The sequence below is a fragment of the Narcine bancroftii genome, chromosome 3, assembly GCF_036971445.1.
Source record: "Narcine bancroftii isolate sNarBan1 chromosome 3, sNarBan1.hap1, whole genome shotgun sequence".
NCBI classification, from domain to species: Eukaryota; Metazoa; Chordata; class Chondrichthyes; order Torpediniformes; family Narcinidae; genus Narcine; species Narcine bancroftii.
Window position 1 is genome coordinate 300,449,536 of NC_091471.1, and position 24,525 is coordinate 300,474,060.

The following is a 24,525-nucleotide window of genomic DNA, read 5'->3' on the forward strand; positions in this document are numbered from 1 at the left end:
CTAATGTCAAGATTAAAAGGGCCTACAAAGAGAAACTTTAGTTAAATCTTCCAGAAAAATAATGGAAGATATTTAGATTAGTTAATATCTCTTCAATATGTGCTCATCATTCTTTTATTCAGTTCAAAGTGATACAACGGGCTCATGTTGAAAGACAAATTGTCCCATATTTGTTCTGTGACAGATTATGTTATATTTTATATTATGTTTAGATACATTTTTGGAAGATAAATCGTGTTTTTTTTAATATAGTGCGGATCACAAACAAATACAAACACTTCCAAACAGATCTCGTTTAAAATGCCAGAGCTCTGCTCAAGCCAGACAGTCCAGGCTTCTAGTGCCTTTGCAAAAACATTGAAGAATGATTATTGAGACTTTACAAGTAGGTGTTAATTGGACATACTATGGAGTAATGGATTATTGTTTTGGAAATCAACAGATGAATGAACTCGGAAGATGAAGTCTGGTACAGCAGTCTGCCTGAATGCGGATTACTGTTATAGGAAGGTCATGTGGTTTTGCAAGCAGAGAGAGTCAAGCAGACTCTCAGTTCTACAGTTCAACAGGAGCAGCTGGTGCTGGAAAATGATAAGCTGGCAAGCTTATGGGAAAACCCCCATTTTGAAGACTGGTTTTGAGTTCTTAGTTCAGCCTGGTCAAAGCCCTTGTGGTCTATACAAGAGGAGATGGCTGGCTGTATAATGTTTCATTTGAAATAAGGGAAACAAAAAGGAACTCTGCATTGACCTGTAAGAAAGAGGTAATATTGCCCCTGATGGGGCAAGTTTCTTCGGTAAGACACTGAAGTGGCTGATCGGAAGGAATCACTTTGTGTCCAATGAGCAATAAATCTCTCTCTGAAAACTGAAAAGAACCTTCCTGAGCAGTAATCATTTACCTTTCAAGCACCAAAGCCTGGTGAAGATTCATAAATGTTAAATTCTGTGCACAGAATAAGAATTGTCTGATACCAGTGAGCTTGGAGGAGTGAGAAGTGAGATCCAATAACTTTTCTGAACTTGTACACACATTACATACACGCGCTTAGAATTAGAAGGGGGTTAAGTTAATAGTAGTAAGTTAAAGTTTGATCCTGTTTTCATGCTTAAAGATAATTAAAAACAACTCTTGTTTAAGTAACTATTTGTCTTGGTGAATTTCTGTTGTTGCTGGGTTTTGGGGTCCTCTAGGTCTGCAACAGTTCTAACATTAGTCCTTTCTGTGATAGATTTCTGATTTACATGTAACTTGTATGTTTTGGTCATGCCCAATGTTGGAGAGGTTTTGGATAGATATCTATAAGACTTTGCCAGCTATACTGGGTATTAATTTGCAACCTTACCTATTGACTGCTCTTTTTGGAGTTAATAGTTCCAGGTTGTAGCCTTTTCTACATTGTGGTTAGAAGAGCTGTCTTATTAAAATGGAAATATTCTAATCCACCTATTTTGACTCAATGGTTCTCTCAAATTATGTCATGTTTAAGTTTAGAGAAAATTAATAGTCATACATTTGATACTTTTGTTAAATATGAAAAGATTTGGTGACACTTTATAAATTATTTCCTCATGATTTAATTAGTATAATTATTTTCCCTTCAGGACTATATTTAATTTTACTTCCTTTCCCTTTTCAATGATTTTTTCCCCCTTTTTGATTTTTTTTTCTTTTCTCTTCATATATTGTTTACTTATAATATGATGAAAAAAAGATTGAGAAAAGGATTTGAGATGCCACTTGTAGAGTATAGATTAATAAAGCAAAGGGAGAGGTGTACATAAATTTAAATTTAGACATACAGCACGGTAACAGGCACTTCTGGACATGAGCCCATGCCACCCAATTAACCTGTATACTTCAAAATATGAGATTTGTAGAGTTGTGTACTTTGGGGAATAATTTTGTACTAAATTAATATTTTTATTATTAGTATTTTGTTTATTTCTTTCCTTTTTATAATTGCTACCATTTTCTAAATTTCCTTCAATTTTGGAAGTTTTAAAAAAATAAATCTAAGTAGTGGAAATGTTCAAAGTAACTGAATATCATTTACAACAAATCTTGGGTGAGGTTTTTGCCATCTGTTGTTTAGGTGTGAGGCTTCCTGTCAATGGCATAATCTGAGGAACACGCCTCTATCAGCAGATGTTTCAATACATAAAAGTGCTAGAGAATCTCAGTGGACCATGACTGTTTTTTTTAAGCAGCAAAAAAACTGCATAAAGATACATAATCAATGTTTCAGGCCTGAGCCCTTAATTAAGGTATGAGTAAAAAGTAGGCAGGCACTTGAAAAAAATGGTGGACCAGGGGGAGGAACACGGGCCCACAGTCAAGAGATCATAGGTGGATATGGGTGGGAGGGGGAGAAGAAAAAAAGGTGGGAAATGATAGTGGAAGGGCTCCCTCCCATGCCGACGTGTCGATCCATGGCTTCATGCATTGTGAAGCCGAGGTCACATGCAAATTGCAGGAACAACACCTAATATATTCTGAATGGGCACTCTCCAACCAGATGGCATTAATATCCACCTCCAGTTTGTTAGGCCCCTCCCCTACCTTTCTCTCTCTTTCTCCTTTCTTCCAGTACCCCACCCACTTCCCCCTCCATTTAGATAGTTATCCCCTCCCCGTCTCTTCCCAGATTTTTTCTCTTGCCCTCCTACCTATATCCACATGACCTCTTGCCTGTGGGCCAATGCTCCTCCCCTGCCCCTCCTTCTCTCCTCTCCTTCCACCCCCCCCCCCACCCATTTTATTCAGGCTCCTGCCTACTTTTTGCTCATACCTTGACGAATGGCTTTGGCCTGAAACATCATTTATACATCTTTGCTACATAAAAAAACCTTGCATGTCCTGCTGAGTTTCTCCAACACAATCACAGCATCTGCCAACTTGTTTAACAGGTCATATCCCAAAGTGACCTCCATGTCGGGACTAGAGCATTATGGTAGGATCTGTGGTTGAGGAATCAGGGTAGGGGACCTGGACCTGTGAGAACTGATTTGCCATCTATTTTATCATGCTTTCTAATCCCCACGTACTTGGTGCAGCTTACGTCAGGTTGCTGGAACCACTCTTGCGAGAGCTATCAGCAAATCATTAGGTATTTAAGCCAGTTTTTTTTTAATAAAGCCATTATTGAAATTAGTAACTGATGGGCACAGACACAATTGACCCATCACTTTTCACTTTTCCATTTCCCCTTTCACTTCCTTTTCATTCAGACAGGTGCTGAGCAATGCAGCTGGCATATCAGGGATTATAACACAGAGTAATCCACGCTCAACGCCAGCATACTGCTTGTCTGTAGACATCCCTTCATCTGATGTGCTTTGACTGCTAAATGTTCACGTTATGCAGAACAGATCAGATTGCTTGATTTGATCCCATGGCAGGAGGCTTGAGGGCAAAGTCAGAGACTGTAATCAATGCCGTCCTTGATCCTGTCTCTTATTGCTTCTCAATGTTCTTCAAAGCCCAAATGGTGGCAGCACATTCACAGCTGCCCACATTCAGGTTAACTCTGATCAGACAATGAGCAGTTACCAACTGGATTGTACGAAGTGTGCAACATCTGTCATTATATAAGGTGTATAGTCATAAATCTAAGATTTAAAATTTATTGAAATTATACATTTATATGTATCTATTATGTAAGATTCCTTCTAGGTCCCCATTATTACATTATATGTCAAACATATTCCTCATTGACTATTGTGCAAAGTATCAAGCACATAAAAGTCAACAAGTTTTTTTTGCAACAGTTATCAGGCTCTTTTACATCCCTGTGCTATCCTAACCATACCTTGAAGAAGGAAGAGGCCCGAAACATCTGCTATATATCTTTACCTCCTATGGACACGGAGTTCCTCCAGCATTTGTGTTTTTCCTACAATCGCCATGTCGTCAGATTTGTTTCACTTCCATCTCAATGAAGCACAGGGCCAAAAAGATCATTAGTATTTTTTTTCTCTCATGGTAATTTAGTTTATATTTTTTGTTTATTAGTATTTATATGCCTATGTGGCAGCAACAAGAATTTCAGTGCATCTGCACATTATACTCATGACAGAAAGATTTAGTTTGAAAGAGTACAGAAAAATTACAAGGTGATTGATGGGGGCTTGAAGATCTGAGTTGTTGGGAAGGTTGAATAATTTTTTTTCCCCCAGGAGTATCAGAGAATTAAGGTGATCTGATAAAAGCATTAAAAAATGAGGGGTTCAGATAGGGTTAATGCAAACAGGTTTTGTTTTTCCACTGAGGTTGGGTGAGACTAGAATGAGAAGAGCGGTTGGGGATAAAATGTGAAATGTTAAGGGGAACATGAGGAGGAACTTATTTACTCAAAGGGCGGTGAGAGTGTGGAATGAGCTGCCAGCAGCGGTGGTGGATGTGGGTTCAATTTTGAGATGCAAGTAAAGATTGATTGGGAACATGAACAGGAGGGGTTTGGTGGGCTATGGTCCAGGTGCAGATCATAGGTGCTCAACAAAATATATAGTTCAGCATGGACTCAATAGGTGGGGAGTCTGTTACTGCGCTGTAGTGTTCTATGTATTTGACAATAAGCTCTCATCTATCAATGTGATGACTGAGGGATTCTCCAAAGAGATGCTGATGGATCCATAATGGGGAACTCGTTATGCCAGGTGTTTGCTTGCTTCAGGATTTTAAATGTGCCCAGCTGAGGCAAATGATTTGATGGCATGGAGTTGGGAGGTTGAACATTGGAGCCAGGGCTCAGTCCTCTGGAAGTTTGTGTTCCTGCGGTTTCTGAAGAGAGGTGCCAGTTTGAAAATAAGATGCTTTCTGCTTTGATGGGGGGGGGGGGGGGGGGGGTGGATAGTGTGAGGTGGGGGAGGGTTTGTCAGAACATTTTCCACAATTTGGAAAATTGTGGGGCATAGTTTAAGGTGAGAAGAAGACAGTGTAAAGGAGATGAGTGTGTTTATTATACAGAGTGGTTGGTGCTGGGAGCACACTGGCAGGGGAAATGGCATTGATTTACTACAGGTTACAAACAAATAAAGAATACTCACTTGTTTCTTGCAGCACACTATGAAGTTGACTTTCTTTTATTATTCACCAGACACAACATTGCATTCTTCAACTCCCCAAACACCACCCAGCTAAACTCCTCCGATCTTCTCATTTGCTCACTGCCACATGGGTGATTCTAACACTCTCTCTCCACCTGCATCAGAGCTTCATCACCCACATACTGATGCTTAACGCAGCATGCATACGCACTATTACTCCCACACGTCGCATTGCTTTTATCATCCGCCGCGGCCAGTAGCGCTCCTGGCTAAGATGAGAACGCGACCGTGACAGTCTCCTGAAGCCTCCGAGTTGTAAAAGGAGGTGATTGATTGGAACAGTCCAGAAGGCTGATGATTCAGCCCAACCTCATTTGATCGTGCAAGACAGGTGATGCACAATCTGACTGTTAAGGGTGTGACTGGTCTTTTGTCTCTGGCTTTGATGCAGAACATGGATTGTCAATATAATCTGGCTTCGACCCGTCGATGGAAACTATGTCAGTTTTTCTAGTCCTGTTGATCACAAAAGTCTTCTGGTGGCGTCGCAAGACCTGAAAAGGATCATCATAAATAGGCTGAAGTGGTTTGCAAACAGCTTCGTGCCGGAGGAGCGCATGAGTACAGTGTTGTAAATCTTTCGGCTCATACACTGCAGGTGACCCGTGCTGTATAGGACTAGATTGGAGTAACCTCATGTTACTTCCCACATCCTGAACTCATGCAGGTTGCTGGAAAAATTGGCCAATGTGAATGTCCCCCAGTGTAGATGCGTGTCAAATTCTGCAGCGATGGTGAAGGATTAGTTTAAAATGCTGCTTGATGGTCAATGAGGACTCCATGTTAGTCTATTCTTCCTGTGACTCCACACTTTACCCTGGGTATCCAGTTTCCCCCCCCCCACAGCCGAAAACAGCTGCTAAGCTAAATGGACATCAGTGTTAGTGGGTGGTAGGAGATAAAAAGGAGTTACTGTGTGTGTAAATAGGATCGTTTTGAGAATCACAATGGATGGGCTGAATCATATAATTCATATCAAGAATAAGATGAGAAGACCTAGTTTATTGTGACTAGTTCAATAGGTGGCCCAGAGACATCAGGAGAGACTCACAACCATGCAACGTGAAGTAGGAACTCTTACACAGAGGATTTAGTGGAGGCATTCTGCATCTCCAGCTTGGCACTACATTCTAAGAAGGACTGAAGCTTTTGGAGAACTTTCCTTGGGTTCACTCGCCACCAGATGTCATATGTGGACAGGCAAGAGCAGTTGAAATTGTTCTCCTCAGAAGAGAGAAGATTAAGAGCAGTTTCAATTGAAATTTCAAAATTCAGAGGGTAATGAACGAAGGCAAAATAACCTCAGAGGGAGGACGAATTATTTTCTGTGTCCTAGAATGATCTGGAAAGGATGATCCAAATCAGATTCAATAAGGGCTCTTAAAAGGGACATGCATATTTGTTGGAAAAGAAAGATCAGGGGAGAGGTCTTTCAAAGAGATGAGAGAAATAAGATGGGTGTTGTAACCTGAGAATTTTATTAACAATGGATAATAAATAATGTAATGATAAATAATGTAGACTTTATATATTATGCATTAATACAAATGATGATGTAATGGAGAACTGAGGAAAGATCTTTCTACTTGTGTTTTCCTCACCTACTGTTTGCTCCTGCTGTGACTTCAAGAAGTAATCTTAGAAGAAAGATCTCTGGATTTTTTGGTATGTTGTTTTTTGTGATTAAATTTAATACCTGATTTAGATCTTCCCAAAACTTTTCCACTTTCTCACATGCCCAAATTGCATGTACTGTTGTTCCAGTTTCCTCCTTACAGCGAAAACATCTATCTGATACTGTTGGGTCCCATTTATTTAACTTTTGGGGCGTGGTGTATAGCCTGTGTAACCAATTATATTGTATCACGCGTAACCCTGTGTTTATTGTATTTCTCCTAGTTCCGGAGCATAGCTTTTCCCATGTTTCATTCTTTATCTTTATGTTTAGATCTTGTTTACAGCTTATTTCCTTGTTCTCTTTCTCTTGCAGTTTGATGTACATGTTTGTTATAAATCTTTTAATTATCATTGTGTCTGTAATCACATATTTAAAACAGCTTCCTTCTGGTAACCTCAGCCTGCTTCCCAATTTGTCCTTCAAGTAGTACTTCTAAGTAATATAAGAAGTAAAGAACTTGGCCTCGACTTGGATGGAGCACAAAAAAGATTTATTATGATAGCCTTAGCTGTACCAAAAAAATATATTATGTCAACCTGGAAATCAGAAGAAAGCCTGAGAATACAGCAATGGTACATAGAAATTAATAAATGTATTCCATTCGAAAAAATAACATATAATTTAAGAAATAACATCACAGTATTTGAACAAATTTGGGAACCGTACATGGAACACAACAGAGAAGTCCTACCGCGGACCTCCACCACCTAAAATGACAGAGGGGAAGAAGACGAAATGAACTGACCCAGTGTGTAAAAGTAGATGACACAATTTTCTTGTTTATTTTCACTGTGTGATGACATTGTTTAATGGGTTTAATGTATTGTATATGTTGAACATTGAGTGGGTGGGGAGGGGGTTGGGAAGGGAGGAGGGGAAAAGGGGATAAAATGACACTGTATATTCAAGAGGGAAATGTTTATGTGTATTTTGGTCAATATGGTTCATAGTGTGAAAAATAAAAAAATTAAGAAGTAATCTTTACACTCAACTGGTCAGGTACCATCTGTGGAGAGAGAAACAGAACCGACTGGTGGACCGAGCGGCCACACAGCTGGACAGGCAGAATCACCACCCCGAGCCACTGCCACAGAATGGTGCGGGCTCCCCTCCTTTGCTCAGGAGAAGCCCATGTTTGCAGACCTGCTTGGGATGATGAAGTGTGTGGCTTCCCTACTGGCATGTTGCAGAGAGCTGATGACTCTGCAGTGCGCTGACATCACTCCCCCTGTGTGAGGCGGGCTGACATCACTCCCCCTTGAGAGGTGCGCTGACATCACTCCCCCTTTGTGAGGCGGGCTGACATCACTCCTCCTTGAGAGGTGCGTTGACATCACGCCCCCTTGAGCGGTGCACTGACATCACTCCCCTTTGAGAGGAACGCTGACATCACTCCCCTTTGAGAGGCACGTTGACATAACTCACCTTTGAAAGGCGCGCTGACATCACTCCCACTTTGTGAGGCGCGCTGACATCACTCCCCCTTGAGAGGTGCGCTGACATCGCTCCCCTGTTATTTTTTAATTTTTTTTATTTTCACACTATGAACCATACTGACCAAAATATACACAAACATTTCCCTCTTGAATATACAGTGTCATTTTCTCCCCTTTTCCCCCTCCCTTCCCACACTCCTTCAACCCCCCCCCCCCACTCACTCAACGTTCAACATATATGATACATTAAACCCATTAAACAATGTCATCACACAATGAAAATAAACAAGAAATTTGTGTCTTCTACTTTTACATACTGGGTCAGTTCATTTCGTCTTCTCCTCCTTCTGTCATTTTAGGGGGTGGAGGTCCGCGGTAGGCCCACTCTGTTGTGTTCCATGTACGGTTCCCAAATTTGTTCGAATACTATTTCTTAAATTATATGTTATTTTTTCCAATGAAATACATTTATTCATTTCTATGTACCATTGCTGTATTCTCAGGCTATCTTCTAATTTCCAGGTTGTCATAATGCATGACACAATAATAATTAAAAGATTTATAACAAACATGTGCATCAAACTGAAAGAGAAAGACAACGAGGAAACAAGCTGTAAACCCAAACAAAAATGGGAACAAGATCTAAACATAAAGATAAAGAATGAAACATGGGAAAACCTATGCTCCGGAACGATGAGAAATACAATAAATACGAGATTACGCATGATACAATATAATTAGTTACACAGGCTATACACCACGCCCCAAAAGTTAAATAAATGGGACCCAACAGTATCAGATAGATGATTTCACTATAAAAAGGAAATGGGAACAACAGTACATGCAATTTGGGCATGTGAAGATCTAAACCAGGTATTAAATAAAATCACAAAAAGCAACATACCAAAATATGCAGAGATCTTTCTTCTAAGTAATATAAGAAGTAAAGAACTTGGACTCGATTTGGATGGAGCACAAAAAAGATTTATTATGATAGCCTTAGCTGTAGCAAAAAAATGTATTATGTCAATCTCTCCCCTTTGTGAGCACGCTGACATCACTCCCCCTTTCTGAGGTGGGCTGACATCACTCCCCCTTGAGAGGTGCGCTGACATCACTCCCCTTTGAGAGGTGCGCTGACATCACTCCTCTTTGATAGGTGCATCTCTCCCCTTTGTGAGACACGCTGACATCTCTCCCCTTTGTGAGGCGCACCGACATCACTCCCCTTGAGAGGTGTGCTGACATCACTCCCCCTTTGTGAGGCGCGCTGACATCACTCCCCCCCTTTGTGAGGCACGCTGACATCACCCCGCCCTTTGTGAGGCGCGCTGACATCACTCCCCCTTGTGAGGCCCGCTGACATCACCCTCCCTTCGTGAGGCACGCTGACATCACTCCCCCTTTGTGAGGCACGCTGACATCACTCCCCCTTGTGAGGCCCGCTGACGTCACCCTCCCTTTGTGAGGCGCACTAACATCACTCCCCCTTTGTGAGGCGCGCTGACATCACTCCCTCTTTGTGAGGCCCACTGACATCACTCCCCTTTGAGGGGCGCGATTGTTTAAAATAAAAAACAGTTGGCAGTTGACTCTTCTCTGGTCGCAGTGTTTCTTGAGCTCTACAGTTCGTCCCACTAAATTGGTGACCCTGATGGGTGCTCAACGTTTTTTGAGCCCCAACGGTGAACCATGGTGTGAAAGCCTGCAAAATGGATGCCACTGCTGCACTGCACACAGTGGCTGTGAAAGTGCCCACCTTCTGGCCTCACAGATCACGTCTATGGATCCAAGAGGCTGAGACTCAGTTCCACATTAGGAACAGAACAAATGAAGCCACCAAATTCTGGCATGTAGTCGCCTCAGTAGGTGACGATTCTGCTGCCAAGGTAGATGATTTTAATCACAACCCGCCCGAGGAGGACCAATACATTGCTTTAAAGGCACATCTCCTCGTGACTTTCACCATGTCTGACCTGGAAAGAGGCACACGCTTACTCCGCCTTGATGATTTGGGGGACAGAAGGCCATCATAACTGATGAATGAAATGTTTGTGTTAGCAGACAGCCATTTCAACTGCTTAATGTTCAAGGTAGCCTTCTTAGAATGGCTCCCTCGTGACGTCGCCCTGCTGCTCTCTTCTGTTGATTTCACCAAACTAAGGGAAGACAGACAGACTTCACAGGGTAACTGCAGCCTCCCGTGGCAAAATTACAACAGGTCACCTCGGACAGTCAAGTCAATGCAGCCATCAGTTTTACGGTCCTCCACAAGCTACCGAGCAAGAAAAAGCTATTGGAGAACAGTGAGTGGTGTTTTTACCACAGAAAGAGTGGCAGGAATGTGCACAGCTGTGTACCACCGTGCAGTTACGTGGTTGACTCCCAGGGAAAACGACAACGCCAACCATCAATGTTGGGCTTGGCTGTTGGCGACCGGACCGGCCTGTTATATGCCACTGATCAGCATATGGGATGCAAACTGCTAGTCGACACTGGAGTTCAGCTCGGTATCTTCCCGCCATCCTCTTACGAGCGGGAATCTCGAGTGCCTCAAGTCAATTTGCGTGCTGCCAATGGCCCTACGATTAGCAGTTATGGTACCAAATCGATACAACTGGTATTAGACGACATATCTTACCAATGGACTTACATGCTAACGGCCGGAGGATAGCCCATTTTGGGAGGAGACTTTCTGATGGCACATGACTTGTTGGTAGACATGAAAGGGTGCTGTTTGGGCCACATCACCACATTCCACACATGTCCACTTTATTCAGGACATTGGCTGGCAACACTGTTACGTCTGCAAACACTCACCACTGATGATTTTGCGAACTTATTATCAGAGTTTCCTGAACTCCAGATTTCCATTTAGTCTCCACGTCATGGAGTTCAGCATTACATAACCACCACCGGCCCTCCCCTACATTCCATGGCACACAGACTTTCACCTGACCAGCTACTAGAGGCCAAAAAAAGATGAACTAGGCATCATCTGACGATCCGATAGTCCTTGAGTCCATATGGTGCCCAATGCATTTGGCAGCCTAAGACATTGTGGAGATTACTGATGCCTCAATGGTGCAACTGTGCCATAGGTATCCAATATCAGTCATTCAAGATTTTGCCACCAACCTCCATGGCAAACGTATCTTCTCGAAGGTAGACTTAGTAAAAGTAAACGTCCACCCAGAGGACATTCATAAAATGATTCATTTGTCTATTTAAATTTCTGAGTTTGAAGAATGCGGCTCAGACATTCCAATGTTTAATGGACACCATCACGAGAGATTTGCCTTTCCTTTTCGTTTACATTGATGACATCTTAATGGCAGTGAGTCAACACAAGCACAGACAACACCTGCGACAATTGTTCAAAGGCTTTGGGATTTCAGCCTTTCTATCAACCTTGCGAAGTGTGCATTTGGCAAACACACAATTGACTTTTTGGAACACAGGATTTCGAACGCAGGCGCAACCCCGCTTCCAGACAAAGTATCAGCCGTTTGGGCCTTTCCAAACCTCACTACAGTTAAAGGGCTACAAGAATTCCTGGGAATGGTTACCTTTTATAACAGATTCATCCCAGCAGCTGCCAGGATTATAAAGCCCTTGTTCCACATCCTCACCGGCAAACCTAAAAAACTGCTCTGGACTATAAAGGCCACAGAAGCATTTGACAATGCAAAAAAAGGCACTTTCGAAGGTAACCATGTTGGATCACCCCCATATGCACGCGCTGCTTGCACTCACATCAGATGCATCAGACATTGCCTACTGGCAACTCCTGGCATTTTTCAGCCACCATTTTTTTCAAGGCCGATATTTTCTCAAGGGCAGGCATTTTACTGCATTTACTGACTACAAGCCTCTAACCTTTGCCCTTGCCAAGATTACGGATCCCTGGTCAGTGGGTCAACAGAGGCATCTACCCTATATTTCTGAATTTACCTCTGTGTGGCATTTGTCCGGTAAAGACAATGTTGCAGCTGATGCCTTGTCCAGGACAGAGGTCATTGAAATTACAGGAGGGCCGGATCTCTGGGCTCTCGCAATAGCCCAACAAGAGGACCAGGAGGTACAAGCTTTCTGCACAGCTATTACGGACCTGATCTTTAACTGATGTTCCATTGGGCCCCCCAGGTGAACATACTTTGATACTTCAACCTGCCACCCACGACCAATCATCCCACTGACAGAGGAAATTTTTCGACCACCTTCATGGCCTATCTCATCCGTCTGTCCACAAAACTGTCAAGCATATGTCCTCAAAATATGTCTGGCATGGCTTTAGGAAGCAGGTCACTCATTGGGCATGAACATGCCTCTCCTGCCAGGTCCAATGACACACCTGAGCTCCACTTCAACAATTTCCACCAAGGACCAGCATGTACACAGACATTGTGAGCCCACTGTCCATGTCCAGAGGTCAACAGTATATACTAACAATGGTTGACCATTTTACCCGCTGGCCGGAAGCTACACCAATGATGGACATCACGGCTAAAATGTGGGCTGAGACTTTTCTCTTGGCCTGGGTTGCTCGATTTGGAGTACCAGTCCATCTAATCTCTGACAGGGAAACTCTGTTTACTTCAACCTTCAGGCAAACCTAGCGAGACTTTGTGGTAAGCAATTACACCATACTACAGAGTACTACCCACAGGCTAATGGGCCAGTGGAATGTTTCCACCGGCATCTGAAACAAGCCTTAAGGGCAAGACTTAACGGGCCTCAGTGGGCAGATGAGTTACCATGGGTGCTATTAGGTATTAGAATGGCACCTAAGGACAACCTGGAGACCTCTACGGCAGAATTAGTTTACAGTGCTCCACGCCTTGTACCGGCAGACATCACTCCTTTTCCAGCCAAAGATAGATCCTCGGTTACAGAGGAATTACAAGAATTAAGAAACAAGATGGGTTCCCTGACTCTGGTTCCAGCAACTCGTCATAGATCACTGCCTACACACATTCCTGCTGCTCTAGACTCCTTACGTCCTTGTTCAACGTCCATCCCATGCTACACTCCTGCAGCAACCTTACAAGGGGCCTTATAAAGTGCTGCAGTACAATGGATCTACAGTGCTATTAGACATTGGTGGTCGACCAGAACTTTTTACACAAGATAGACTGAAGCCTGCACGCATGGACATTGCTGAACCTGTGCAGGTCCCACCTCCCAAGCACCAGAGACATCCTCCTAAAAGACCCAAAGTTGTGGCACTTCAGCTGTGCAACGATTCCTGGGGTGGGGCTGTGTGATTTGGTGGACTAAGCGGCTGGCACAGAATGGTGCAGGCTCCCTTTCTTTGCTCAGGAGAAGCCCACGTTTGCAGACCTGCGGGGGGTTGACGCAGTCCGTTGCTTCCCTGCTGGCATGTTGCCAGAGAGACAATGACTCTGCAGCGTGCTGACATCACTCCCCTTTGTGAGGTACACAATTGTTTAAATTAAACAGTTGGTAGTTGACTCTTCTCTGGTAAACTGTGTTACAAATGTCTCGGATCAATGACTGTTTGGTGAGGGTCTTTGACCTGAAATGCTAACTCGGTTCCTCTATCTCTCTGCAGATGCTGCCTGACCCATAGAATGAGACCAGTATTTTCAGTACACGATCCTTTCACCGTTTTCTTACACCTGCACAAGAAAATAGTGGGAGACATTGAAAAGGAAAGCAAGAGGTGCATGAGGGTCAAGAGAACCAGACAGGCAAAGAGATGTGCCTCCTCTTGCCACCACTGGCTCTACTCAACTGTGTGTGTAAACCGTAATGAACACAAAAGCTCACATTTAGTACTGATGATCACAGATGAATTTCTCCATCACAGGTAAGAATCAGACAGGAAGTCTGTGGTCTGTGGTCTGTGGTCTGTGGTAGGTAAATTAATGGAGAAAATTCTTAGAGATAGTACTTATAAACATCTGGATAGACAGGGTCTGATCAGGAGCACTCAACATGGATTTGTGGGAGGAAGGTCATGTTTGACCAATCTGATTGAATATTTTGAAGAGGACTAGGAATGTGGATGAGGGTAGCGCAGAGGATGTTGTCTATATGGACTTCAGTAAGGCCTTCGATAAGGTACCACATGGAAGGTTAGTTAGGAAGGTGCAGTCTTTAGGTATAAATTTTAAGATAGTCAAATGGATTGAACATTGGCTGAAAGGGAGAGGCCAGAGAGTGGTAGTGGATAATTGTCTGTCAGGTTGGAGGCCGGTGACCAGTGGTGTGCCTCAAGGATCTGTATTGGGCCCATTGTTGTTCGTTATATACATTAATGATCTAGATGATGGGGTGGTAAATTGGATTAGTAAATATGCAGACGATACTAAGATAGGTGGAATAGTGGATAATGAAGAAGGTTTTCAAGGATTGCAGAGGGATTTGGGCTGCTTAGAAAAGTGGGCTGAAAAATGGCAGATGGAATTTAATGCTGATAAGTGTGAGGTGCTTCATTTTGGTAAGAAGAATCAGAATAGGACATACGTGGTAAATGGGAGAGCATTGATGAATACAGAAGAGCAGAAAGATTTAGGAGTAACGGTACATCGTTCCCTGAAGGGAGAAACTCACGTGAATAGGGTGGTGAAGAAGGCTTTTAGTATGCTGGCCTTTATCAATCATTGCATGGAATATAGGAGTTGGGAGGTGATGTTGAGATTGTATAAGACGTTGGTGCGGCCTAATTTGGAGTTCTGTGTGCAGTTCTGGTCGCCTAATTATAGGAAGGATATAAACAGAGTGGAGAGAGTGCAGAGAAGGTTTACCAGAATGTTACCTGGGTTTAAGCATCTAGAGTATAGGGAGAGATTGGACAGATTAGGTCTTTATTCTCTGGAGCGTAGAAGGTTGAGAGGGGATTTGATAGAAGTACTTAAGATTATGAAAGGGATAGACAGAGTGGATATGGATAAACTATTTCCGTTAAGAGGAGGAAAGATTAAAACAAGAGGACATGAGTTAAGAATTAAGGGGCAGAGGTTTAGAGGTAACATGAGGGGGAACTTCTTTACTCAGAGAGTGGTAGCCGTGTGGAATGATCTTCCAAGAGAAATAGTGGCGGCGGAGTCAATTGTATTATTTAAGAAAAGGTTGGACAGGTATATGGATGAGAAGAAGATGGAGGGTTATGGGCATTGTGCAGGGAGGTGGGACTAGAAAGGGGTGTTTGGTTCGGTGCGGACTAGAAGGGCCTAATGGCCTGTTTCCGTGCTGTAATTGTTATATTATGTTATGTTAAAAAAAGGACAGAATAATTTATGTTGCTGAAACATTCGCGACTGCTTAGAATGAGAAATGACATTATTTTTATGAACAATTTCTTCTTCCTGTGGCCAGTGAGAAAGCTGAACAACCAAAGGAGCTGCTCTCATAAACTTTCCGAGCCTCTCATAGTCACAAAACAATAATTATTTATAGATACGAATACTTGTTCTGCATATGTATGGTCTGTCTGCGTCCGTGTTATGTGTCCACAAGCTTTACTCTGAGGACTGGAGAATGCTGTACTTGTGCAATCAGATGATAAATCAGTTTTGACTTGAATATAACTCAAATTGGAAATTGTTGTTAATATAGTGAATGCTTGAGATAAATACATACTTATCATTGCACACTAGAAATGGTCTTATTAATCTGGGAGCCAGTTGTGGGTTACTGTTAAATAATTTAGTGACCGCAGCACAACTTTTCAATGCAGACACCAATCATCAGTGACACAAGGACATTGGGCTATTGTCACAATTTGCTCCTTTTGCTGCAGGAAAACAAAGGTAAAGTGAAGCTTTCCAGAGTCCACAGTTTTTTTAAAGAACATATTTCTGGTTTACGGTCTCTAATCTCATTTTTGGGCTCAGGTGGTAGTTATATGATTCTCCAGCTCTATATCATGCACTCTGTCTCCTGAACCTGTTGATTTGATTACTGACTGGTAATTGCTTCTGACTATCTGTTACTCTCTATTTAACTTCTTGATTCCTTAGCCTTGACTGAAACTACAAGGTGAATCCTGGCCTGATTAAGTGAATGACTCGTTCACAAATAAAATTTCAGCTGTTTATTAGGAGCATCGAGGTAACAAGATTTAAGACTGGTTTACTTGTTGGGTTCATTATTTTTGTCATGGTATCTTCTCTTGTGAATGTGATTCACTGCCACGAGCTGATCTCTGGCCAAGTTGTACTGCTACACTCTTAAAATAGCATTCGGTGCTCCTCTGTGTAGGAAAGACTGGGCGCGGACTGGGAAATCGCTTCGTTCAGCACCACTCTGTACGCCACAAGAGCAGGGACCTCCCAGTGGCCACCCAATTGGATTCCCCACCCCATTCACTTGCCGACGTGTCTGTCCATGGTCTCGTGCACTCCCAGGGTGATGCCACCTGCAAATTGGAGGAACTACTCCTCGTATTCCATCTGGGTATCCTCCAACTAGATGGCATTAACATCAATTTCTCCATTTTCTATTAGCCACCCCCACCCCCCCATCTATCTAAATGTTTTCTTTCCTCTCCCTCTCTCTCTCTTTCTCTCGCTTCCCTTTTCCCTCTGCCTCCTTTCCCCCACTCTACATTCACAGTGCCAAACTGCCCCTCTCCCCCAATTAATTCTCACCTTTCCTCTCTCCTATTCATATCCAATTACCACCTTTTGACTGTTGGTCTGCCCTTTCTTTCCATCTCCCCAGCCTTTTAATTCAAATGCCTGCCTGCTTTTTACTCCTACCTTGATGAAGGGCTTGACACGTGAGGCTGAGACTAGCCACTAATTTACAGGCTTTATTCACAGTGGATGGGGTCCTCATCCTGTGTTGAGAACCGGGCTTTCTGGGGAAGGATCAAGGTGTTTGAGGCTTGATATAAGGTCAAAGAGGGAGAGGGCCACAGGTACAGTCAAAGAACATGGTGGGGCTAGGTATCGCAGTTCATCACAAGCCATTGCTGCCCAATTATACCCGTGACCAATTAACCTACAAACTCATACATATTTGGAGTGTGAGAGGAAGCCAGAGAACTCAGAAACTCACACAGACACAGAGAGAACATTAAAAACTCCTTACAGACAGTGGTTGTTTTGAACCTGTGTCACTGATGGTCTATTAGAGCTAAGCTAACCACTACACTATTCTGCCATCCTAAAGTTAAATTCTATCAGGAACTCTTGAAAACGCTACTTCATGCAATAAAGAAAGAGAAAAGTAAACTTGTAAAATAGAATTGACCCTTACTCTCAATTTGAGACACCAGACTCCCCAAGGACTTGGAGCACTAAAAATGTATTTTTTATTAAGAAAACAGTTTCGCGTACATCTTTTAGCAAGTCTTGATTACATTCATTTATCAAATGTAAGGTATTAGAAAATGCAACAGAAGCAATGGCTGTAAATTTCAGAGAATCATTTAATTTAAATCTAACCTCTAGGCTCTCAACAAATTCACAATGGCCATTCTTGGCTAGATTGTGTGTTCTTATCATTTAGAGCAAAAGGTCAATTGAATAAAAATGTCAGTAATCTGTAAGACAGATCATATTTTTACGATGATCCCTCCATCAATCTCAATATTTCTTCCCAGTCTGCAGTGACCTCATCGAGAGAAGTGACGAGGCTGACAGTTACTTTCTTCCAACAGAAATGCGTCTGAATGGTTGAGGATCTTGTAATCAGCCTACCATCACTTCATTCTAGTCTTTTCTTTCAGGAATCAAATCTGTTTGCGACTGGGAAGATTTCAAAACATGCATACAATGATGCAAATTGTTCCCTAACTTGTGAAGCTCAGCTTCTTGATTGTTTCAGAAAGGCTGTTTAATGAGACTGCATCACATTTCGAATCTCATTCTCCATGTAACTTCGCTAACAGAAACCATTCGCAGATGAGGTGGTACATTGGAGGGAGAGATTGTATTTTCATATGACACTCTTTTAAGAATATAAGAGTAATACAGATTGAAGTTTGAATATAAAGTGGAACAATGACAATAAAATTAATAAGATTTTTTTAATCAAATTGTTTCAAGGGCTTTTGTACAGAATGCAGAATATTTTAATTGATTTGTTTTTTAATTGCTAAAAGATTTTTAATACATTTGAATTGTTTGACTTGGACAGCCTCCGAATCTCCATCCCCTCGCTTGACAGATTGTTCTTGGTGAGAGGCATTGACAATCTGCAGTTTGAGGCCTGATTGCTACTGAGGTTTCACTGGAACACTGAGCTCCAAGGAACCCATGCAATGGTATAAGATTGGTGGAGGTGCAGGGAGAAGGGAGGTAGGGATTGATAGTGATCATGTTTAAAATTTAGCCTGATGTTTTTTCGTGCTTTGGACATTCCTGTCTTGTTTTACTTCATTTCTTTACTAAAATATTGTAATATTTAATATCCTTGCCTGAAGACAAAAATAGTTATTAGCAGAATGAGGGTATCTCATCAGAAGCTTATTTCAAATGTACAAAATTGACTTGTCTTCTAAAGAGTTAAATCTGAACTAGGTTCGCCTGCGCAACCCTGAGAGTTATCCACATCTCTAGATCTAAGGCAGCCATTCAATATCAATTGGACTAGCACACTGGAAGGAAGTCAATTATATGACATGTTTGATTGCTCCAGTGGTGGTTTTTATTTTTCTCATGAGCCACTGTTGGAAATACACACTGATTCCACTATAAAATGTGGCATGAAATGAATAAATGACTTGGGAGGAGTGGTTTATTGAAAAATAAACCACTTCATGAATATTTGAACTCCAGAACCCATTCACATTTCAAACTAATGGCTTATGTGGTCTAGGGTCACTCAATGATTCATACTTCAGTACCTCACAGCTATCTAAATGATTTGACAAGTAATCCTCTGCCTTTTTGGAATCTTACCCGAAAGACTTCCCTATCATTTATATCTGCGTGAGACGAGTCGAGCTTCTTGAAAGGGCTGAGCCATGAGGTGAATGTGTTCAATTGAAGTTTCAATTGACTGTTTAATGTGGACTTTCTCCTTTTAAAGAAATAATTGTTGCTTCTGCGATTGTGATTGGGTGGAGTTCATATGTGAGAACAGAAGAAGTTGTGTGGGGGGAGGAAAAAAAAGATGCAAGCTTTGAATTTTCAGGCACTTTGAGTGTCTGTGAAATGGTCAGTAAAGCAAAAAAAGCCCACCAATAATGAGTTGATCAATGAGTACAGAGTCAATCTGCCCATAGGACACGGCTGTAATAACAAATCACCCTTGCTCTGAAAGGATAGCACCGCACAGTTCACTGTTTCCACACATCTTTCATCTTTATAGCTACTGTGACCCGCATCAAAGTAATCCATCACAGAAAGCTTTTACAGTAAAAATGTCTACATAGTGCAAAAATAGTTTTAATCAATTTACATAAAAATATTTTAAAATCCTAAAAGAAATATACTGCATTCAGCACCAAATGCATTTTTAGCCTTGTTTTCTCGGAAATCCAATGCTAAGCTATAGAAAGGCGGCTTTGGAATTTGAACATTTTTAATCCACAAATCATTTGGTATAGATTGTTGTTAATGATGTGCATTGCAGGTGTGTCAAGGGAGAGATGCATTAGGATTTAACACTGTATATTGTAATAAGTATACATAATGATGTAATGGGAAAGTTAGAAATTCTTGGCATGTGATTGGCTCAGTGTTTACCATGGCAACCAGATTTTCATTGGTCAGTCAAGGTCTCAGTTCACTAATGCACCAATATGGAATAATTGAAGAATCCTTCAGCTTAACGGGTTAGGGGAGCAGCAACCTTTGTGATTTATATCTGGGATGATAATTGTGTGATGGCAAGATATGTTAAACGTCATTAGTTTTCAGGGAGAATATTCGTTCACTCCACAACAGGGCTCACTGAATATCACCTCATATCAAAGCTTTTTCTTTAATAAACTAATAGTTCAGGAAGCCTTTGGAAAATTGAGCTTTGGGAAACATGCAAAGAGGCTAGAAAAGCAAATACTCAGTGATGAATGGACACTAGTGTGAGAAATGTCATGACATCAAATTACAGAAATCATTCTGAATGTTTGAAAGCTGGGACATAAATGTCTTTGTCTGGAGACAAAAAGTAAATACATAATTACAGAGCACTATCAGGAAAGGTAGTGATTATAGAGCAATGCAGGAAAAAGGGAATACAGTGCCCAGCTTTAGTCTCCTTTGCTTGTCTGAGTGTGGGCGCATTGAAAGTCTGATTGCCGAGGTGACATGATCGACCTGTATTACTCAACAGAAGCTTTAATCAAGTTTGGTGCATGTTCACCTGAAAAGAATAAACAGTTCAACCAATTTAAATAAAGAAAGGTTGGGCGGGCATTGGAGAGGGTTTAGAAAGAATGAAGAGGGAACAGAGAAAATTCACAAGAATGATTTTTTGGAATGAAGGGGTTAGCGTCTGAGGAAAGTTCGACAGCTCTCGGAATGAAGGGAGACCTCATGGAAGCATTTTGAATGTTGAAAGGCCTGGACAGAGTAGATGTGGCAAAGTTGCTTCAGATGGTAGGGGAGTCTAGGACAAGAGGGCACAACTTCAGGATTGTCCATTTACATCAGAGATAGGAAGCAATTTCTTTACCCAGAAATTGGTGAACCTCTGGAATTTTCTGCCACGGGTGGGTGAGGCAGAAATTGATAGGCATCTGAATAGTCGGGTTATCAAAAGTAATGGAGAGAAGGCAGGGCAGTGGAGCTGAGTGGGAAAAATGGATCTGCTCATGATGAAATGTGGAGTGGACTCAATGGACTGAATGGTCTACTTCTGCCCCTATATTTTATGATTATATGGTGCTTTATTTCACTTGGGGATTCTCATACAATGAAACTATATCCACAAAACCTGTAATAAAATTTTACTGATTTCAAGTAATTTGATATGCATCCATTTGTATTACTTTAGAAGATTATTAATCAAGAAATCCATTTTAAAAAATCTCTTCTCACACTATGGTCCGTGCTGTTGATGCCCGTTGCATGCTCAATTGTCCCTCATTCATGATTAGCTTCAGTTTTTTAGGGTAAAGGTGTTCCAACATTGCTATTGGGTAGGGAGTTCCAGGAATTTGACCCAGCAATGATAAAGGCTGAGGGATGTTTCCATCAGGATGGTGCCTGATCAAGAGTTGTACCTACGCAGTACTGGTTCCCAAGACCTCTTGCCCTTTCCCTCTCTGATGAAACATCCCAGACCAATATTTTTGTCTATATTTTTTTGCCTCCCACTGATGCTGCTTCACCTGTTGAGTTCCTCCGGTTGCGGGTTTGTTGTCTGTTGGGGAGTAAGTGCATTTTGTAAATGGATTCCCTGCACCCATGATGTGTTAGTAGTGGGAGAGAGGAATATTTAGAATGATGGGGAGAATGGCAGTCAGGAAGGCTGAAGCCCAAGCTTCTTGAGAGTTATTGGAGATGCACTCAACCAGGCTAGTGAGAAGAATTTTGCCTTGTTCCTGATGTGTAACTTACAAATATGGAAAATCTTCGAAGACAAGGGATGGTCACTCATTGAAAGCTACCAATTTTTGGCCACTGTTGCAATCAGATGGCTTATTGCATTTGCAAAGCCTAATGTGCCAATGTACACTGTCCCAGTGTTTCAGGTATCAAGTCTCTGTATAAAATTGTCCTCTCAAATCCCTTTTCAAACTCTTTCTTTTCACCTTACCCCTACACCCTCCACTTTTTGATAGCCCTAACCAACATTGTCCTCTCCAATCTCTGTCATTCAGAATTTTACACTGCTTTGATTGGCCATCCTTCAGTCTCCTTTGCTCCAGAGAAAACAATGTTCAGCAGGTATAGGTTAGAAGTTAAAGATCTTCAGATGCAACTAAAGGAAAAGTAAAATCTTCGTTACTCCATTCCCTTTGCAATGTCAAATCTCAATATATCAAGCAATCCTCTTCGAATGAATGGTGGCACGGTTAGTGCAGCGGTTAGCACAATGCTGTAACAGCGCCAGCATCTGGGGTTCAAATCTGGCACCATCTTTAAGGAGTTTGTACATTCTCCCCATATCTGCTTAGGTTTCCTCTAGGTGCTCCAGTTTAGTCCCACTCTCCAAAGCATACAAGGTTGTTGGTCAATTGGGTGTAATTGGGTAGCACAGGGTCAAGGGCTGAAAGGGCCTTTTACCAAGCTGTATGTATGTTTAAATCAGAACCATAGAACCATAGAACAATTACAGCATAGAAACAGGCCACCTCAGCCCCTCTAGTCAGTGTTGGTGCACTTTTTAACTGCCCAGACTCAGTGACCTGCACTCAGTCCAAAACTCTCCATTCCTCTCCCATCCATATACCTGTCCAAATTTCTCTTTAATGTTAGAATCGAGCCCACATCTACTGCTTCAGCTGGAATCTCTTTCCACACTCCCACTGCTCTCTGAGTGAAGAAGTTCACACTTATGTTCGCTTTTCACCCTTAACCTATGTCCTCTTGTTAGAATCTCACCCACCCTCAATGGAAAAAGCCTATCTACATTACTCTGTCCGGGCAACATCCCAGTAAATCTTCTCTGTACTCTCTCTATCTTATTGATATCCATCCTATAGTTAGGTGACCAAATCTGCACACAGTACTCCAAAATTGGCCTCACCAATGTCTTGTACAACTTAAACATCTCAACTCCTGTACTCAATACTTTCATTTATGAAGGCCAATATACCAAAAATTTTCTTTGCAATCCACATGTGACGCCACTTTCAGGGAATTATGTATCTGTATTCCCAGATCCCTCTGCTCTACCTCACTCCTCAGTGTCCTACCATTTACTGTGCATGTCCTTTCTTGGTTTGTCCTTCCAAAATGCAACACCTCACACTTGGCTGCATTAAATTTCATCTGCCACCTTTTAGCCCACTATACCAGCTCCCTCTGCAAGCTTTAAAAAACTTTGCTGTCCACAACACCTCCAATCTTAGTGACAGCTGCAAATTTACTAATCCAATTGACCACATTATCATCCAGATCATTGATATAGATGACAAACCGTTATGGTCACAGTACCGATCCCTGAGGCACACCACTAGTCACAGGCCTCCAATCTGATAAGCAATCCTCCATCAATACTTTCTGGCTTCTCCCCTCCAGCCATGGTTGAAACCAGTCCACTTCTTCACCATGAATACATAGCATTTGAAATTTCCTGACTAACCTTCCATATGCGACCTAAAGTCCATGTAGATAAAGTACATAGTCTTTCCTGGTAACCTCCTCAAAAAACTTTATAAGATTGGTTAAACACGATCTACCATGCTTAAAGCCATTTTGACTATCCAACTAATTGTATACCAATCTCTTAGAACACCTTCCAATAATTTACATACCACTGATGTCAGACTCATCAGATAATTTCCAGGATTATTTTTGGAGCCTATTTTGGAACAACATGAGCTACCCTTCAATCCTCCGGCACCACACCTGTGGCTAATGACATTTCAAATATTTCTGTCAGAGCCGCTGCAAATTTAACACTAGCCTCCCTCAAGGTCCAAAGGAATATCTTGTCAGGCCATGGGGATTTATCCGCCCTTATTTGCTTTAAGGCAGCAAGCACTTCCTCCTTTCTCTTTTGGTTGCTTTGTCTGCTTCTGTGGTTACTGATACTGTTTCTGATTGCTCTTCAAAACAATAGATGGCATAAGGAGGTTTTGTGCCCTGATGAGGTAAAACATCACTATGTTCACTGTAATTATTTGCAATGACATCTCATTTAAGATTGTCATTCTTACATTGCCATTTTCTTCTGGTATGTTATTCAGATAAGCAAGGTATCATTGCGTGTCAGGCCGACACAGATGTCTAGTGGGAGCACTGTTAGAAATGGGAGTCTTCCAATGTCAGTTAGAAAGCTTTGAAATTCATCTTTAAACAGGAAAGATTGATGAAGGCATTGGGTGTAAACTGGAACATATCCCATTTTCCCCAGCACTGTTCATCCTTAATGAGCACAGATCCCCCTCCCCAATCAATATAAATCACTTTTAGAATGTGCACAGGCAAATGGAGCCAATTGGTGATTCACACATCTGCCAACTAATCAAGTTGCTGCTTCAGTCCACGTTTAATACTAATCTCCCTGGCAGTAAAAAAGAAAAAGGTCATGATATTAAAATTGCAGGACTGGTAAATGTTAATTACATTTCTGTACATTGTGAATTTTTTTTTACAATATCTAAACACTTTTTCTTAATTGGTGTCCCTGAAAATGTTTTCTTGAGAAAACCTTCAGACCCAAAGCTTGTCTAACCTGTGAATTGCTATTTCTGTAGCAGAAGTTATGG

The 24,525-nt window shown here is 41.8% G+C and overlaps 1 long non-coding RNA gene across 5 annotated transcripts in view; it reads left to right on the forward strand.

The window, feature by feature from the left end:
* The first annotated feature begins 9,789 nt into the window (after positions 1 to 9,789).
* The window catches only part of LOC138758980 (uncharacterized), a 61,212-nt gene continuing 46,476 nt past the window's right edge, over positions 9,790 to 24,525 (forward strand). For 3 of the 5 annotated variants that reach the window (XR_011354559.1, XR_011354562.1, XR_011354561.1), the window contains exons 1-2: positions 9,790 to 13,660; positions 13,798 to 14,055. This is a non-coding gene — a long non-coding RNA (uncharacterized lncRNA). The remainder of the gene's footprint in view (positions 13,661 to 13,797; positions 14,056 to 24,525) is intronic. The other 2 variants (XR_011354563.1, XR_011354560.1) reach the window with 2 other exon arrangements.